This window comes from Cydia fagiglandana, chromosome 21, assembly GCF_963556715.1.
Source record: "Cydia fagiglandana chromosome 21, ilCydFagi1.1, whole genome shotgun sequence".
NCBI lineage: Eukaryota > Metazoa > Arthropoda > Insecta > Lepidoptera > Tortricidae > Cydia > Cydia fagiglandana.
In genome coordinates this window covers 13,541,236-13,560,721 of record NC_085952.1, presented here as the reverse complement: position 1 = coordinate 13,560,721, position 19,486 = coordinate 13,541,236, and the positions used below count along the sequence as shown (strand labels likewise).

The following is a 19,486-nucleotide window of genomic DNA, read 5'->3' as shown; positions in this document are numbered from 1 at the left end:
AGTTGTTACCGTTGATATAAAATTTTATACAGGATGGATAGAAAATAACTGCATTCCCGTTGTCAGGGAGGTTTTGGGATTATAAAAATTGCCAGTTTCATACATTTTTTACCCATAGTAAAAGTTGCTCAGTATAATCCCAAAACCTCCCTGTCAACGAGAATGCAGTTATTTTTTAGACATCCTGTATATTTGAATAATATTTACACAGATATCAAAACTTAGAGAAGATACGAATACATACATCATGAAATACAAATATCATTCCTTCTCTTTTATGACTCATAAAATAGTAGTTTCTGTGACTGCTACATAATGAAAGACATTAAAATACGAGTGTGGTTACAAAACAAGCTGAAAGCGAGTTTTATAAAAACATCACACAAGTGTTTTTAATGCCTAATTACAGAGCAGTTACCCACTTTAAACTGATCTTAATTTAAACGAATTCCTGATACTTCAGTAGACAATTTTCAACTACATAATAATAAGTTTTTGGCAAAAATTTCATTTTTGGTACAAGCTTTTATCGCTGACTGTACTTTTCTTACGACTGTCAGGTGAAAGTAAATAAAAGCTTGTAAAATAGGGGTTTTAGGGTTAAAAACCGGCCAAGTACTCGCGCACGATGGGTTCCGTACCATTACGCAAAAAACCGCAAAATTACGCTTTTTAATTTTCGAGAGACCTCAGGCATCTTTTCTAAGAATATTTTAAATGGACCAAACATCTAAAGGCATTCTGCATCTATTTTCTGTCCTTTCATTTCAAGATTCCATCCAATTATAGTCGAGTGCCGACTCTATCAAATTTATTGGCTCACTAAAGAGAAATGTACTAAGAACACTTATGACCATCAATGAACCTTAAAGTCATGGGCATAAGGTTCAAAACTAACCAGTTAAACTCGTGAAGAGTTCATCAATAACTTTACAAGCTAACGTTTCAAAAATATGTGTACACGCCTCTAAGACACTGGCTATAAGGTCGTGTTGATATATTTTTGGAACGTTCGCTTGTGGAGATGTTTGTGAAGTCGACCGTACCAGTCAGAGTTGAAGCACTTACGACCTTTCTTTATTACTTCAACAGAGGGCCTACCGCGAACCACGTTCGCCGTGCTGCCTCCTTGTCACACTTACGTACGAATTTGCAAGTGCGATAGAGTTGCAAGACTTCGAACAGTTCGAACATGGTGCGCGGTAGGCCCACAGTTCCTTTCAGAGGAACGTGCTTTAAAATGAATAGACCGAGTCATTGATTTGTAAGTTGAGTGGGAAAAACCGGCTAAGTGCGAGTTGGATTCGCGCACGAAGGGTTCCGTACCATTACGCAAAAAAACGACAAAAAACCGGGCAAGTGCGAGTCGGACTCGCGCACGAAGGGTTCCGTACCATAATGCAAAAAAAAAACAAAAAAAGCAAAAAAAAACGGTCATCCATCCAAGTACTGACCACTCCCGACGTTGCTTAACTTTGGTCAAAAATCACGTTTGTTGTATGGGAGCCCCATTTAAATCTTTATTCTGTTTTTAGTATTTGTTGTTATAGCGGCAACAGAAATACATCATCTGTGAAAATTTTAACTGTCTAGCTATCACGGTTCGTGAGATACAGCCTGGTGACAGACGGACGGACGGACGGACGGACAGCGAAGTCTTAGTAATAGGGTCCCGTTTTACCCTTTGGGTACGGAACCCTAAAAAATTGTCTTCTACGTGTGTCATTTTCTATGTATGTCGTCATTCATCATCATCATAATTTAAGAGCTTTGCTCTTATCGGTGGAGTAATGGCCACTCATTTCTTTCTTGTGCCAGTGTTTAAAGGGGCCCACTGATTAACAGTCCGCCGGACGATATCGGCCTGTCAAAACAAAATTTTGACAGTTCCGAACAACTGACAGGCCGATACCGTCCGGCGGACTGTTAATCAGTGGGGCTTTAATTTCCTCATTAGTCGTCATTACTTATTGCATTTTGTATGTAGTGAGTATGAAGTGCCACTGTGTGCACGTTTCTCAAAAAAACCGGGCAAGTGCGAGTCGGACTCGCGCACGAAGGGTTCCGTACCATAATACAAAAAAAAACAAAAAAAGCAAAAAAAAAACGGTCACCCATCCAAGTACTGACCACTCCCGACGTTGCTTAACTTTGGTCAAAAATCACGTTTGTTGTATGGGAGCCCCATTTAAATCTTTATTTTATTCTGTTTTTAGGGTTCCGTAGCCAAATGGCAAAAAAACGGAACCCTTATAGATTCGTCATGTCTGTCTGTCCGTCCGTATGTCACAGCCACTTTTTTCCGAAAGTATAAGCACTATACTGTTGAAACTTGGTGAGTAGATGCATTCTGTAAACCGCATTAAGATTTTCATACAAAAATAGAAAAAAAACAATAAATTTTTAGGGTTCCCCATACATAGAACTGAAACCCAAAATTTTTTTTTTCATCAAACCCATACGTGTGGGGTATCTATGGATAGGTCTTCAAAAATGATATTGAGGTTTCTAATATCATTTTCTTCTAAACTGAATAGTTTGCGCGAGAGACACTTCCAAAGTGGTAAAATGTGTGTCCCCCCCCCTGTAACTTCTAAAATAAGAGAATGATAAACCTAAAAAAAATATTTGATATACATTACCATGCAAACTTTCACCGAAAATTGGTTTGAACAAGATTTGGTAAGTAGTTTTTTTTTAATACGTCATAAACCGTAAACCCCAATTTTATTTTGTTACTTGCTGTTACGGAACCCTTCATGGGCGAGTCCGACTCGCACTTGGCCGCTTTTTTAGTATTTGTTGTTATAGCGGCAACAGAAATACATCATCTGTGAAAATTTTAACTCTAGCTATCACGGTTCGTGAGATACAGCCTGGTGACAGACGGACGGACGGACGGACGGACAGCGAAGTCTTAGTAATAGGGTCCCGTTTTACCCTTTGGGTACGGAACCCTAAAAATGGCAAAACGATTTCTACGGTAAGATTTCGTTGGGCCCTTCCGACGTGACGGAAGCCGTGTGGCTCGAAGCAAATGTTTCATTACAGCGAGTAAGTAATAGGTATGTATGTCGGCGGTCGATCGTTAAGATCAGGCATATCGTGAAATTCCTAGACATATCGTGAAACGTGAAAATCTTTGACTCGTTCCCTGAGTCGACGGTAGCGGGGCTCCTATTTCTGGGCAGTTTGCCCTTCGGGCATCTGAAGCAACCTGACGAGCCTATCCTACCTATATATTGGTTTAATGTGACTATCGTCACAACATTACACAGGAACATTACGATCTGCCTGATCTTACGATCGGCCGCCGACATATATATGGTATCTATTTATGTAAGTATACAACATTACACAGACCTGCAGGCAGAATGATGTGGTTTGCATCCAATTAAAATCGAACAGACAGCCGTAATTGCTTTGAGGTCACTTTCGAATCGATTTCTTCGGTTTCATTTCATATGCGTAGCTCTGAACCAGGGATGTTGCGGATATTCGCATCCGCATCCGCATTATTTTCAACATCCGCATCTGCATCCGTATCCGCATAAAATTTATGCACATGATGCGGATGTCGACCAAGTCGGTAACTGGAACGTATTAGTGGCGGCGCCGGCGGCATAAGTGCTAGGTAATTTTCGTCATTGTCATTATATATAACGAAATCGTCTAGATCCCGAAAGGTCGGCCAAGTTACTGTTTATTAAATAAAACGCACCTATCGCCGTGTGCCTGCTACACTGCCACATCTCAAAAAACCGTTTTTTCGAGAAATCGCGTCTCAAAGTTGTGAGAGTATAGTTCAGGGTGTTTAATAGGATCTTACTCCTTTAGTTTTAGGTCTATGAATTTAAAATTTAGCTTTTTTTACTCGGAATGATATAACCCTCCTTATGACCACGCCACTTTTTAAAAGAAATGTATATTTTTTAAGACACAAGGCCCGAAAGACAGGTATTTAGAGTTGTGGCCGTATTGCAGAAACGTTTTTTAAAGATTTTGAGATGAGGCCAAACTTAAACACCAAATTATTGCATAAAGGTTACCATGCAAATATAAATAAAAACACCAAAATAGTTAAAATCCCTTTATTATTACCCGACTACGGCAACGCAAAAGGAGAGTTATGATTTTGACCGGTATGTATGTGGGTTTGTATGTATGTATGTATGTATGTTCATTTGTTCCCTCATAACTTCTAAAGTACACATTATAATTTGACAAACGATATGTCATTCGAATTATCTTAATCGTCCGCTGGTTATAGGCTATATGAAGTCACAAAAAAATGAACAAAGCGTCCTCTAGAGGTCATAAAGTCACGAACGAAAAAAATAAAAATAAGTAATGATTACGTGATGTATATCATTTGAAAGAGCTCAGTTAGCACATTTCAAATATATAAATATTGTTAGCTTTTGCACCCGGCTTTGCTTGCATGCACCCGATGAAACATTAATTTATCGGGTAGGTAATTCGAACTACGAATCTACAAGCGCTCTGGATTCTATCCGCGTATTACCCGACTACGGCGATACAAGAAGGTATTTGCAAAATAAATTTGTTTGGCCGCTATAAACATCTTCTTCTTCGTCGTTCCCTCATGACTGAGGATCGTGACCAATAACTATGTCCCTCCATTTATCGCGAACAAGGGCTATGTGGGCTGCCCTCTGCATGGAACCACATGCTTGTTTTATGGAATCCGACCATCTTGCAGGGGCTCTTCCTCTAGCGCGCTTGCCTTCAACTTGCCCCAGTATGATGTCACGTTCGAGGCTGTGGTGTGGCGACCGCATTATGTGCCCAAAGAATCTAAGAGCTCTCTCCTGGCAGATTGTTGAGAGTCGTTTGGTGATTTTGAGTTCTCTCAGAATGGACTCATTTGTTCTCATTGCGGTCCATGGTATACTTAACATCTTCCTCCAACACCACATCTCGAAAGCATCGATTTTGCTCTTGTCTAAGCTTTTGATGCACCAGGTTTCTGCACCGTACATAAAGATGGAGAATACCAGTGTCCGCACCAAACGTGCCTTGGTACCAAGGCATATACCTCGATTCTTCCACAACTTTTTGAGGTTAGTCATTGCACTTTTAGCCATTCCAGCTAGTCGGCGAATCTCTTGCGTGCAGCCACCACCATTTGTTATTAAGGACCCTAGGTATACAAAGTGGTCCACTTTCTCATAGCCATCTAGAGCATTGGATTGAGGAAGGACTTGTGCTCTGTCCACCACCATGATCTTGGTTTTACTGTGGTTAATTTTCAATCCAAGTTTGAGGCTCTCTGCTTCCACTTTCTTCAACAGAAAAGCCATCTCTTCCTCGTTAGATGCTGCAATAGTGGTGTCATCTGCATATCTCAGGTTGGTGATCTTACGGCCGCCTATTGTAATGCCGACTTCCACGTCCTCCAGTGCTTTCCTCATGATGTACTCGCCATATAAGTTAAATAGTTTTGGAGACAAAATGCACCCCTGACGAACCCCTCGTTCTGTATGAAACGGTTTCGACATCTTGTCATCTAACTTAACAAAGCTTGTACCATCTAGATAAAGATTTTGTATCAGAAATACAAGGTGTTCAGGCACTCCCATCTCTAAGAGTACATCCAGCATTGTACTCCACTGCACGCAATCAAATGCTTTAGCATAATCTATGAAGCACAGGATCACAGGTTTATTGAACTCTCGGCATTTCTCAATGAGCACACGAACATTCATAACTTGATCTCTGGTCCCCTTACCAGCAACAAAACCAGCTTGTTCACAAGGGATCTGCTGATTTGTAAATGCGGATAGTCTAGCATTAATTATGTGCAAAAGGATTTTACTAGCGTGAGACATCAACGATAGCGTGCGGTAGTTTTCACACTTTCTTGTAGACCCCTTCTTGTGAAGAGGGATGACAGCGGATTGTGTCCAGTCCTGTGGCCATTGACCAGTTTTCCAGACTTTATTGCACAATCTGTGTATAATGTTGGTACCCTCTGTACCCAGGTGCTGGATCATTGCCGCTGATACACCGTCTGGACCCACCGCTTTGTGCTTCAGCTTTTTTATAGCATTCTGTACCTCCGAAAGGAGTATGGCAGGTTCTTCAGTATGCTCATCCCATCTTCTCTTTGTAGTGGAGCCTTTCTCATCACGATATAGGTCGCAACAGTAACCTCTCCACCTTTCCAGCACGTCCTCCATGTCTGTCAAGGCGTTACCATTTACGTCGTCTACAATGCATGACTTAGGTTTAAAGGTTCCCGTAAGTTGTTCAACCTTCCTGAAGAGATCCTTAGTATGGCATTGATTAGCATGACCTTCAATCTCATCACATATTCTGTTAATGAACATGTTTTTATCCTTTCTGGTGGATTTCTGTACCTTTTTGTGCAACTGATTGTACATGGAACGCTTACTGTCAGTGTCAAGGCCTTCACTCTTTAGCAGTCTCCTCTCATCGATCAGGGCCCACGTTTCTGCACTTATCCACTCTTCTTTTCTACGGACGATTCTATTTAGATCATTACTCTCTTTAGCAGCAGCTTTAATAGACTGTTTCATTACAACCCAGTCTGTTTCGCTTGAGTCGAATGGATCCCACACTATTGTTTTGAGTTTGGAATCGATTGCGCTCTCGAAATGAATCAAAGCTGCATCACTCAGTGAAACCGTCTGGGGGGGTGTGCGGCGAATTTTCTTTAAGCGGAGCCTAAAATCAGCAACCAGAAGTTGGTGGTCGCTGCCACAGTCCGCCCCTGGTAGAGTCTTGGCATTGGTGACCGATGATCTCCATCTGGATTTGACTGTGATGTAGTCTATCTGGTTTCTATGACCCGAAGGTGAGGTCCAAGTATAAAGCCTCCTGGGATGGTTTTGAAACCATGAATTCATTATGGTCAGCTGATTTTCTATACAGAAGTCTAGAAATTTTTCGCCTCTCTCATTGCGGTTTCCTAGGCCATAGTTGCCAATGATAGTGCCTTTTATAGGATCATCAATGGTGTTACCAATCTTGGCATTCCAATCCCCTAGTACAATAGTTACTTCTTTGGATGGTAGTGCGTTTAGTACAGCAGCAAGTTCGGCATAAAATCTATCTGAGTCCTCCTCATCAGATTGGGCTGTAGGGGCATAAACTTGAACAATGTTAATGGAGACAGGATATGCATCTAATTTGATAGCGATGATTCTATCGTTAGGTGTTTGGTATCCTTTGACAGCGGTTTGGAGCGATTTTGGGATCAGTAAAGCAACTCCATTGCGGCTATGGTCATCTGCACCTGCTATAAACATAGTGTTTTTTTAATGACCTGGAATATTTTATAACGTGAATAGGTATAGAAGTCCAGATCAGCCAAAATTTATGAAACAGCCGTACAAGAGACGTACGAAGCTCGCTGTACGCGTTACAAAGCCGGGCGCCTTCGGCGCCCTCATACTAGAAGAGTCGGGCGTAGCCCGACGTACGTGGCGCGCTGCAAGCAGTCCAAAGCCAGGCGACTTCGACTTTCTTATACTAAAAGTGTCGACATACGTGACACGCTGGACGCTTACCAAATCCGGGCAAATGCATGAAACAGCCGTACAAAAGACGTACGGGCACGCTGTACGTGTTCCAAAGCCGGGTGCCTTCGGCGCCCTCATACTCAACGCGTCGGGCGTAGCCCGTCGTCGTACGAGGCGCACTGTATGCGTTCAAAGCCGGGCGCCTTGGGCGCTCTTATACTAAAAGAGTCGGGCGTAGCCCGACCGACGAAGCTCGCTGTACGCGTTCCAAAGCCGGGCGCCGAAGGCGCCCTCATACAAAAGAGTCGGGCGTAGCCCGACGTACGAAGCTCGCTCTACGCGTTGCAAAGCCAGGCGCCTTTGGCGCCCTCATACTAAAAGAGTCACAGGCGTAGCCCGACGTACAAGACACGCTCTACGCGTTCCAAAGCCGGGCGCCTTCGGCGCCCTCATAGTAAAAGAGTCGGGCGTAGCCCGACGTAGGAGGCGCACTGTACACGTTCCAAAGCTGGGCGCCGAAAGCGCCTCCACGCCAAAGGAGTGCGCAGCCCGATATATGTGGCGCTCTGCGTGCATTTCTGTACTGGGGATGCCCTCGAAAAAGTAATATAAAGTGACTTCGAATAGTTAGTAACGAAGTCATGACCCCAAAATTAATTAAATAAAAAATAAGTTCAAAAACTAAAACCCGACTACTGCAAATCGCGCTCTAAAAGTATGAAACAAGATAGAATTCTTATCTGAAGTTATCAAACAGGAAATATTATAAATGTTATAATTTTTTTAATAAAAAAATACAACGTAATATGTATAATTTACTACATTATTTATATTTTTACAGAGATTCAGAGGATAGCTGTGGTCGTATGCCACTTTACCTTAAAGTTTATAATCGTGGCATACGACCATGCACGGCGATCCTTTGAATATCTCTGTATATATATCAAAAATGTAGTAAATTTTATTACGCTGGATTTTTTTATTAAAAAAATTATAACATTTATAATATTTCCTGTTTGATAACTTCAGATAAGAATTCTATCTTGTTTCATACTTTTTAGAGCGCGATTTGCAGTAGTCGGGTTTTAGTTTTTGAACTTATATCAACTTTGATAGGAACAAGATCACTGTACGCGATTAATAATATGTGTTACTCAGCTAATTATTATTTTCTAGGACGCAACTCAAAAGCTTCATTTAAAACGTGTGCTATATAGCCACAACTCAAAAGTGGCTGTATTGCAGGGAATTGTCTGACAATTTATGGTCAAATCCATAAGGCCACTTGTGAGAAAAAGGCTCTTAAAGACCTTTTTTGCTATGGCTCTCGAAATAAGGTCGTAAATTGAACAATTTTGAATACGAATCTGCAATAATCCAGAAAATCAAAAATTTTGAATTGTGGCCGTATAGCAGGCACACGGCGCTATGTTCTTGCTCAAATACTAACGTTTCGTTTTTAGGGTTCCGTACCTCAAAAGGAAAAAACGGAACCCTTATAGGATCACTCGTGCGTCTGTCTGTCCATCCGTCTGTCACAGCCAATTTGCTCCGAAACTACTGTACCAATTATTAGGGTTCCGTACCTCAAAAGGAAAAAACGGAACCCTTATAGGATCACTCGTGCGTCTGTCTGTCCGTCCGTCTGTCACAGCCAATTTGCTCCGAAACTACTGGACCAATTAGGTTGAAATTTGGTACACATATGTAAGTCTGTGACCCAAAGACGGATATGTAACGTCAACAAATGAATTTTAAACATAAGGGCTACTTTTAGGGGGTTAAAGATAAAATTTAAAAACCTAGTTTTGCAAACTACATCGTGTTACATATCAAACGAAAGAGCTCATTGTGAGAATCTCAAATATATATTTTTTTATAAATTTATGATAAAAAGTTTTGAAGTTATTCAAGAAAATAGACTAAAAATGACCATTCCCCCCCCTCTATCTCCGAAACTACAGGGTCTAAAATTCGGAAAAAAAATACACAAAATAGTCCTTTACCTAAAGATGACAGGAAAACCTAATAGAAATCTACAGTCAAGCGTGAGTCGGATTTAAGAACAAAAATGCGGTTTAGGTTTTTTAGGGACATAGCCGCAATGGTTTAAGTGAAACGTGATGTAGACAGCTATTGCGAAGGCCCTAGGCCGATATCCGCATAAGGCCGAAAGCCCGAAGCGTCCCGAAGAAGCGTGCTTTTAGCTTCAAGCGTGAGTCGGAATGACGACAAGAAATTATGCGACTATAGGCTGTATCTGGCACACAGCCGCATTGGTACTTGTAGTACTGATTGATTAGGCTACTATTGTTACGTGTTTTAAAAAAAGCACTATACACGGTGGCCAAAAAATTAACTAAGTGTATTCCCGTTGCCAACGTGCAACTCCGAAATCGCGAGGAAAAATTTGGCTGTTTCATACATTTTGGCTGGTCTGTTTTCTATGGGAGGATACACTTTTTTTTTTCGCTATTTCGGGGTTGGTCCCATAGTAAAAGTTATAAAGCTCAGTATAATCCTAAAACCGCCCCGGCTACGGGAATGTACTTATTTTTTGGCCATCCTGTAGGTATTATCTCTCTTCGACCCGTCGGACGCTCTGAGCTATAGCTCCTAGGCGGAGCTCGGTCTTCAGTCTTCGCATTTGGACACTTGTACTTTGTACTACTGTTCGGCATTTAATCTTCCTGTCTAAGCTACTTTAAATCTTCTCGGGGCAGAGGTGTACGGTTGGAGCCGGTAAAGGTTTATTTGATGTTCATAAGCGCATTGTAATATGCCTACTTGAATAAACTATTTTTTATCTTTTCATCTTTATCTTTTTACTTTGCATAGTTGCAGAGATATAAGCCACCACGCCAGAAAACTTCATGTTACATCTGGTTTTTGATTGAGCCATTCGGGTTATTCAAGACGTTTCACTCACGTCACGTTTCATATACTTACAAAAAAAAAGTTATAAATTGTGTGATGTACGGAACCCTTAAGAATAGAATAAGAATAAGAATAAGATTTATTTCAAATAACCTTGTTGACAATATTTATATATCCTGTGGCCCCAAACTAGGCTACGCCTGTGATGTGGCAGCCGGGTTTTAAATTTGTAAGGTTAAGAAGAAACTAATCTAATAAACTAATAACTAAGGAAATTTTGAAATTCAAAGAAAGAAAAAAGGAATGAAAATGATGGTGCGTGTGTATGTGTGTGTGCGTGTGTGAGTGCGAGTGTGTGTAAGGCGTAAGGCTACAGAGATGGTTATCATGTGAGGGATTAGGTGATGACCTTCAACAGCGTCTCAGTTCGAATATAGTTAAGATCTTTCAACCAGTTCTTAATTATGAATTTTGCTTCAAGAGGAGACTTTTCAGATATGTTGCATGCCTTTACTACTGAATTGTAAATATACGGATGCAGGAAGTTAGGAAAACGCCTCGCGAATGTGGTTTTTACGATGGGCGTAGGAATTCTAAAGACTCGATTACGGATTAGGGTAAAATATTCTTCAGAGTTTATAGTTTTTTGATGCATGTGAGTTGCAACTCGTAGGATCAATAATTGCCTGACACTAAGAACATCCGCGTCTTTATAAAGGGAAACAGTCGGAAACAACCCGGGTTTCCCGAGCATGACCTTGAGCACAAACCTTTGGGCCCTTTCGAGAGGCAGTAGTGCAGAGCTAGTGGAGCCACCCCATACACCAATGCAGTATGATAGGATGGATTCGCAAATCGAAGTGTAAACAAGCTTAAGTAACTCCCTCGTAGCAGAATTTCGTAGCAGCTTCATAATGAAAACAACCTTTCGGACTCTAGCAGACAACAATTCGATGTGCTTTTTGAAATTAAGATTTTCATCAAGCGTAATGCCCAGGTACTTTACGGAGGTACAATTACTAACCACATCGAAAACTCTACTCGAGTGAATAGCAGGGTCATCCTCTGTACTGCCACAAGAAAGCTTGAGATCTGGTCGCGAGCTGGGGGCAGAAGAGGCCGTTTTATGAAAACATAAGTATTTTGTTTTTGAAATATTAAGTGAAAGCAGGTTGTCAGCGAGCCACTTGGCAATCACAGTCAAACCTGTCTCTGCTATCGCGAAGCAACGAGCCCAGGAGACATCGTGAAACAGCAGAGCAGTGTCATCTGCGTAGCAGATAATTTCTGCCTGACTGACGGGTAGAGAGATTAAGTCATTGAGGTAGATCAGAAATAGAGTGGGTCCGAGGACGCTTCCCTGTGGCACACCGAAGGTTATCGGGGCTGAATCACTGACTAAAGTGCCGAGTCTTACACACTGCTTCCGGTTTGTAAGGTAGCTTTGGAACCAGTTCCATGCGATACCGCGAATGCCTAATAGTTCAAGCTTCCTTAGCAAAATCGGAATTGACACAGTGTCAAACGCCTTGGCAAGATCTAGGAAGATTCCCACGCAGGATTCTCCTCTGTCAAGATAGGACGAGACAAGGTTAACCAGTAAGGTGGCGGCTTGTTCAGAAGATCTCTTTTTCCGAAAGCCATATTGTCTTTGAGAGAGTAGGTGTTCAGATTCAAGGAAGTTGATTAGTTGATTATTAATAATCTTTTCCAGCATTTTAGATAGACTGCTGAGAAGAGAAATTGGGCGATAATTCTCGGGGAGGCTCTTGTCACCTCCTTTATGAACGGGAACTACTGCAGCTACTTTCCACCACTCCGGAAAAGTACCCGATGAAATGCTGAGGTTAAAAATATGTACAAGTGGTTTGACGATATAGTTTTTTAGGTTTTTTAAAATACGTGTGTTTAGTTTATCAATACCGGACGCGCAATCAGGGTTTAAGGACATGATTAATTTTTCTACTTCAGTATCGTCGGTAGGATTTAAGAACATTGATCTAAGAGGGGAGTTTGCTAAGGCTACTTCAGTCGCAAGTGTGGCCTCACTCTTGTTTTTTTCAGAGAGTATAACATTTGCAAGGTTTTTGCCCACTGAGGAGAAGAATTCATTGGTGTGATTTAGGGAGTCAGAAAAATTTGGCTTGATGGTGGCTAGTTCATGGGGTGTTTGCCTATCCCGATTTAGGTGAGATATGTCTCTAATAATTCTCCAAAGTTTCCTCGGGTGTTTTTTATTATCCAAAAGTTCTTTCCGGTCATAATCATCCTTGGTTTTTCGTAAAATACTTATATAAAGATTTCTATATCTAGTATAAGTTATTTTGGCTATTTCATTATGGGGGTCTTTCCTGTGATTGATATGTAGTTTGTCCTTAACTCTAGAGCATTTAATCAAGCCTGGAGTCATCCAGGGTTTTATAATAAATTTTGAATTACTAACTGATCTGCATGAAGAATGTTTTGAAAGTAGGTTAGACAATATGGAGTAAAAGGCTTCTGCGGCTTCATTAGCTGATGTTTTACTAGTGACCGTGTGCCAGTTTTCTTCTTTATGCGCCGCTCCGATGGCTTCAAAATCCTGGCTGATCACAGTTTTGGATGGCTTTGTAATATTAACCTTATTGGGGATTGAGATACCGATCATAATTAGATCATGGTCTGTAATGTCAGAGGCACAGACCACCGACGCAAAATTCCTCACTGACCTTACAAAGAAGTGATCCAAACAGCTATTATTCCTCGTAGGTTTATCAATTGCAGGCATAAACCCCAGACTAGCCAAAACACATAAATACTCGGATGCATGGGTGTCAGAACAGGGAGAGTTAATGTTAATGTTCATATCACCCGTAACTATAAAGCAGTTTTGATTTAGAGAGTAATTATTTATGAAAGAATCTAATGAGTGAATGAATGGGATAGGATTTACAAAAGAGGGGGAACGGTATAAGCCCAGCAAAGAAAAACGTTCCGGAACATGTATAAAAAGACTGTCTGCATTCTGTATAACTGGTTCGGTGACTGTGGCATTTAAATTTTTCCTTACATAAGCGACTACTCCGCTAGCTTGATTGTGAGATCTTACAGTGCGGTAGGAGGAGTAACCATCGAGCTGTCCTATAATCGAGCCCTCCTTCAGCCAGCATTCTGTTAGGACAACAACGTCAAAAACTATCTTTAGTCGGTTGAATGTTACAAGAAACTGATCAAAATTGTGTTGAAGGCTTCTGATGTTAAGCGTAAGAACTTTGATAGAAAAATTAGGTTTTATGATATTCAAACAGTGCTCCGCAGATTCTACAACATGGCAGTTTACAGGGAATGAATTGTCAAGTTCATTTCCTATGTCTAGTCCGGCCATGGCTTAATAAAGCGGCGGTTAAGTGCGAGGTTGTTGTAGAATTGCGGCGGCGGATGCACTTGATATTTATAATTGTAGCCTATGATATTGAGTGTGTATATACTAATTGGTGTGTGAGTGTAGGTAAGTTGGTGTTGATATAATTGTATATATTTTTTTACTGTAAATAATGTGCACATTAAACATAAAATAAATAAGTATGGTCGAATAAGCGAGCAAATTGGGCTACTTTTTCCTAAGACAGCTCTTAAGTTTGAGAATTCGATGTAAACACACAGGCTTCTCTTCTGAATGATCTGAATTGTCAGCAGCCGTCGTCGCCAGCACAGCATTTCCGATACCAGAAGTAGCAATACGATCCAGGTCCAGAGGATTGCGGATGTGAATAGCAGCTGCACCGTCGTGCTTCCCGACGTACACCGACCCTGGATTTTACTCGCTGCTCCTTGTATTAATGTGGTGTAAAATTTGTGAAGTGTATATGAAGTGTATAAATACCGGGTGTGGCCTGTAACATGAGCAAATAATTAAAACATAGATTGTACTCCTCAAACGGTGACACTTTTGTTCAACAACTTTTAAAAATTATGATGTATTTAGACTCCCTATTTTTCATACAAAATAAATATTATCTTCAATGGACGCCATCGCCACGCCATTATCATTGTGATTGACGTTGATTGTCACGCCTAAAACATAAAAAAATTCGCAATACATTGCGTCTTAGAATAAACTTTAAAGTGTATTAAAAATCAAACGACAAGTTATTTTTAAAAGTCGCTGAACAAATGTTGGTCAGTATGAGGAGTACAGCCTACAGTTTAATTTTTTGCTCATATTACAGGCCACACCCGGTATATAACATCATTCAAAAAAAAAAATAAGCTTGCTATCAGAAAGTTTCGTGTTCGTAAAGTACAGAAGTCATTCGTTGGGCAATGCATTCATTTTTATAACAAGTTACCTGAGGATGCTTTAAGATTACCCTTTCCAGCTCTTAAGAATTACTTAAAAAAGTCATTGATGTTGAAGGCTTATTACAGAGTCGAGGACTACTTGACAGACAAACATGCATGGTCCAAACCAGAAACTGTAATAACGACAAGTAGCAATTAAAAACATTGTATTATGTGTAGAGTTAAAGGTGACTCAGCTCAGGTAAGAAAGCACATCAAATTGTATGAAAGCATCTCATAACAATCAGTTAGATTCATATAATATGTATTCTCATTTCTTTTATTGATTTTATTTTCTTTTCCTTTTGTAAGATTTGATTTGTTTTCTGAAAGAGCTACGTATTTGTGATTTCATGTGCATATATGTTTATTTTTTATATCAAATTCTATAAAGTTATGTACTCACTGAGTATAATTGCATGAATTCTATAGTAACTTAAATTGTATTAATTACTCGTAATGCATGTTAATTATAAGATGTAATAATGTTTTGAAAAGATGTGTCCCGCCGAGTTTGTTGCCGGTCCCATATTGGGATACCCTCCTCCAATTGAGGGGGGATTTAAATCTTCTCGGGGCAGAGGTGTACGGTTGGAGCCGGTAAATTTATTTGACGTTCATAAGCGCATTGTAATATGCCTACTTGAATAAACTATTTTTTATCTTTATCTTATCTTTTAACATGATTAAGAGAATAACATATGAAAAATAACATTAGAAGTGAGTAATAGTAAATAAAATAGCGCAAAAATGTAGTAAGAAGGTTAAGGTCAGGGATATTCAGGCTGCATATTTTCAGCTTCTGACCAGGAGACATCCTGAGACTTCTCGGCAGCAGAGCTCGTGTAGTAATCCAGACAACGGTCAAGGTCTGCGACGCGACGAATCTGGACCGCAGCATTGCCTTCTTGCTTTCTAATAAATATTGAACCGTGTTTGGTCCAGCAGAATTTGTACCCGGATTGTCTAGATCGAGTACGGGCGGCATGAAATAACAGCCGGTTAGACTTTGTAAGCCTTTCATTGAAGAAAAGCTTTTGTGGGGGACCAGCTACCTGGATGTCAGCGGACGTTATTTTGTGCCTAGATTTGCCAGCTTGTAGAAATGCGTTGCGTTTGGTACGTCGTAGCAGGCGAACTACCAGAGGCCGAGGTCTCGTATTGCCTGAATCGTGTGAGTCGGTGGGTTTACGGCGGAAACCAACTCTGGTCACGGCCCGTACCCCTTCGTGCGCGAGTCCGACTCGCACTTGCCTGGTTTTTTTTAAGTACCAAATCTTGACATCCGCATCCGCATCCGCGGACGTAAGGCTTTAAATATCCGCATCCGCATCCGCGGATGTCAAAAAATCTGCACCCGCAACATCCCTGCTCTGAACCCCTAGTGTAAATTTAATTCGATAGCGTAACTAGCGTTCCCGTTTGCGTTGTCTATTTTTGTATGGGATTTTGACAGCGCCAACGACGGTTTGGAAACTCTAAATCCCATACAAGATGACACTTAACGCAAACGCGTAGCGGCCCGATTCTAACTTTAAGATACGTCAACTAATAGATCTAGAAACGATATGGATTAGATATGTCAGTGTCAAATATGACGTTTCTTCAAACAGATACGTCACTTTTGACACTGACACATCTAATCCATATCGTTTCCAGATCTATTAATTGACGTATCTTAAATTTCGAATCCGGCAGTATGGCACGTCACGCTATCGAATGAAATTTACACTAAGCGGGAAACCATCCCACTAAACCGGGGTTAACACGTTAACCGGGTGTCAAATTGTACTGGTAACCACGGCAACTACAGGCTTAACCGGTTAACCCCGGTTTAAAATGGTGCAATTGGCCCTAAGGGTACTAAAGGTGACGTTCAAATGTCAACTGCAGCGCGTTAAGGAGCCCACTGATTAACAGTCCGCCGGACGGTATCGGCCTGTCAGTTGTTCGGAACTGTCAAAATTTTGTTCTAACTGACAGGCCAATACCGTCCGGCGGACTGTTAATCAGTGGGCCCCTTTACTGTTGCGGCTGCCCAAAAGTGACGTACCTTCAAATACGTCACTTTTGACACTTACATATCCTATCCATATCGTATCTTTAGCAAATTTTTGATGTACCTCCGCGCCTTGATTTTTGAATTTCGATCGCTCGATTACGTCACTCGAAAACCGGTGGAAAACGGCGAAATGCGAATTTTTCAAATACAAGCGATATTTCGAATCTGGTGGTACTGACCACTCGTTTTCAATTCTATTAGTAGGATTTAAATGCTCGGAAGTGGAGATATTATTGAACGAAATACACGAAATCGAGCGGTCGATATTCAAATATTGCCCCCCTGGCCCCTGTTTCACCAACGTGACAGGTGCAACGAATTGTAAAATCACTGTTGCTGATGTCACAGGCATCCATGGGCTACGGTTACCGCTTAATCGGCCGGGCCGTGTTCCTGTTTGCCACCATCATTATTGTATTATTTAAAAAAAACTTTATGATATCGGAAAAAACTGATATTTCTCTTGCTAAGTTTATGACAATTGTCACAAGAAACACTACAATTGTCACGAAATTTCGACATATAACTCATTACCTGTCAAGAATTACCTACAATTATTTTTAATCTTTGACAATTGTCTTCGCAGGAGAAATATCTGTTTTTTTCCGATATAATAAAGTTTTTTAAAATAATACAATGATGGTGGCAAACAGGAATACGGCCCGCCCGATGGTAAGTGGTAATCGTAGCCCATGGATGCATGTGACGTCAGCAACAGTTATTTTACAATTCGTCGCACCTGTCGCCGATGTGAAATTGGGGCCTGGCCGTGTGTTCTAATTCCGAATTCGCATTACTACTGCAGCTTGTAAATACTCATGCATTCATGCCGTTTGTCATCTAAGTACTATCTACCCACATGCAATCCAGCAATTGGTACTAATCATTACTGTAACTACATTTAAAATCCCATTCAAATATACACCTTAACCTCTTACTACACAGTTCATAATCGAACGAGATTTTAAATGCCGATACGACTTATCGAATTCCGCTTATCGCTACAGAGCTGCCGTTCAGTCATTCTGACTGACGCTGCGAGTACAAGCAATCTTCATGATTCGATCTGCCAAATCGATTTTGAATCCTATTCTCATTGTCAGAAGGTCGAATTTTGAATGGCCCGGTATTTCCTATACCATGATAGATTTGCGATCATTTCGGGCCAGTTGCTGTGGCAGTTCAGTATCTATGCTTATAGTAATATGATCGATTTTCGCATGTTGCCGTACCATGACATCCTATTGCGCTAATGGTCTGTACTTTATTTTCGATAGAAAGCATTAAGCGATGAAAGAGACCAATGACATAAGTCCTTTTGTGTGTGAGCAGGACAGAATAGGTCGAAAGCGTGCAGTGGGATGAATGCACAATCTGGATCTAGGTCGGATGACAAAAGAGACGGCAATATAGGGTGTCCTAGTTGTTTGACGGGTTCGAATTAGTTTTTGAGTACTGGACTTTAGGTAGTTTAGGTAAGTAGAGTTAGAGTTAGACCAAGATAACTCTGCAGCGATTTTGATAGCACTACAGACTGTGCACGTGTTATTTATTTATCATAATTTCATAAAAATTTGACGTTGAAAATCTCTAACTTCTAACTTGTTTTAACTGGCTCAAACATCAGCTTGCTTGTAATTTACTCAAAGGTTAACTGGAAGATATCCCTCAAAGGGATAAGTTCGCTGTTCTGGTCTTTTTTCTAATTGTAAGTCAAAATATATAAATAGTTTGTACTTACTTATTTTAAGATTAGTTTTATTTATTTTTAGTGTTCCGTACAAAACTTTGATTACGGAACACTTATGGGATCACTTCGGTCTTGCAAATCAGTTATTTTTAGAATTAGTTTTGAAGTATTGTAGGTTAGTTATTTAATTGCGTTTTGTTTCTAGGTATGTATATATGGGGCATTATCTATGAAAAGGGACCTTATTGTCGATGGCGCTTACGCCACACAGCGTCGCGCGGCATTGTATTTATATCGGAGCATCGTTAATAATGGCGTAAGCGCCGTCGACAATAAGGTCCCTTTTCATAGATAACGTCACATATTAAGTTTGTATGCACTAATAAATCATTAATCGAAATATCTGTATTGAAAATTCTGTACATTCATAAACTGATTTTTAATTTAAATTCCTAACGATATAAGACGATCGTTAATTTAAAATAATGTGCAATTACATCGGCAGTAATGGACGTAAAGAAAGATATAATGTCTATTAGTAACCGTGCAGGGAAAACTAGGTAACTGAAAAAGGTATAATTTTATAACGAAACTTCCGTCAGACACTGTCATATTAAATATATTAAGAATGGGTCACTCACGTATTTTAAGTCGAATAACTCTCGGCATATTTCACTCCGTACAGAGGAGTGTCATCTCCTCATCTCCTCATCATCATCATCATCAGAAGCTTGCGTTGACGGTCACGTGAGTGACGGCTTCTTAATATATTTAATATGAAGAAGCTGTATTTTTTTTGAATATCACGTTATGTACGAAATATCATTTGATATTTACCCGTCGCTTTTCGGTGAAGGAAAACATCGTGAGGAAACCGGACTAATCCGAATAAGGCCTAGTTTCCCCTCTGGGTTGGAAGGTCAGATCGCAGTCGCTTTCGTAAAAACTAGTGCCTTCGTCAAATCATGGGATTTAGTTGTCAAGCGGACCCCAGGCTCCCATGAGCCGTGGCAAAAAAGCCGGGATAAC

General features: G+C 40.6%; 1 protein-coding gene across 2 annotated transcripts in view; it reads right to left on the bottom strand.

Annotated features, from left to right (window-relative positions):
• Window positions 1-19,486, bottom strand: part of LOC134675193 (octopamine receptor beta-2R-like) — a 257,371-nt gene that overhangs the window by 166,404 nt on the left and 71,481 nt on the right. The gene's annotated exons all lie outside the window — the stretch shown is intronic.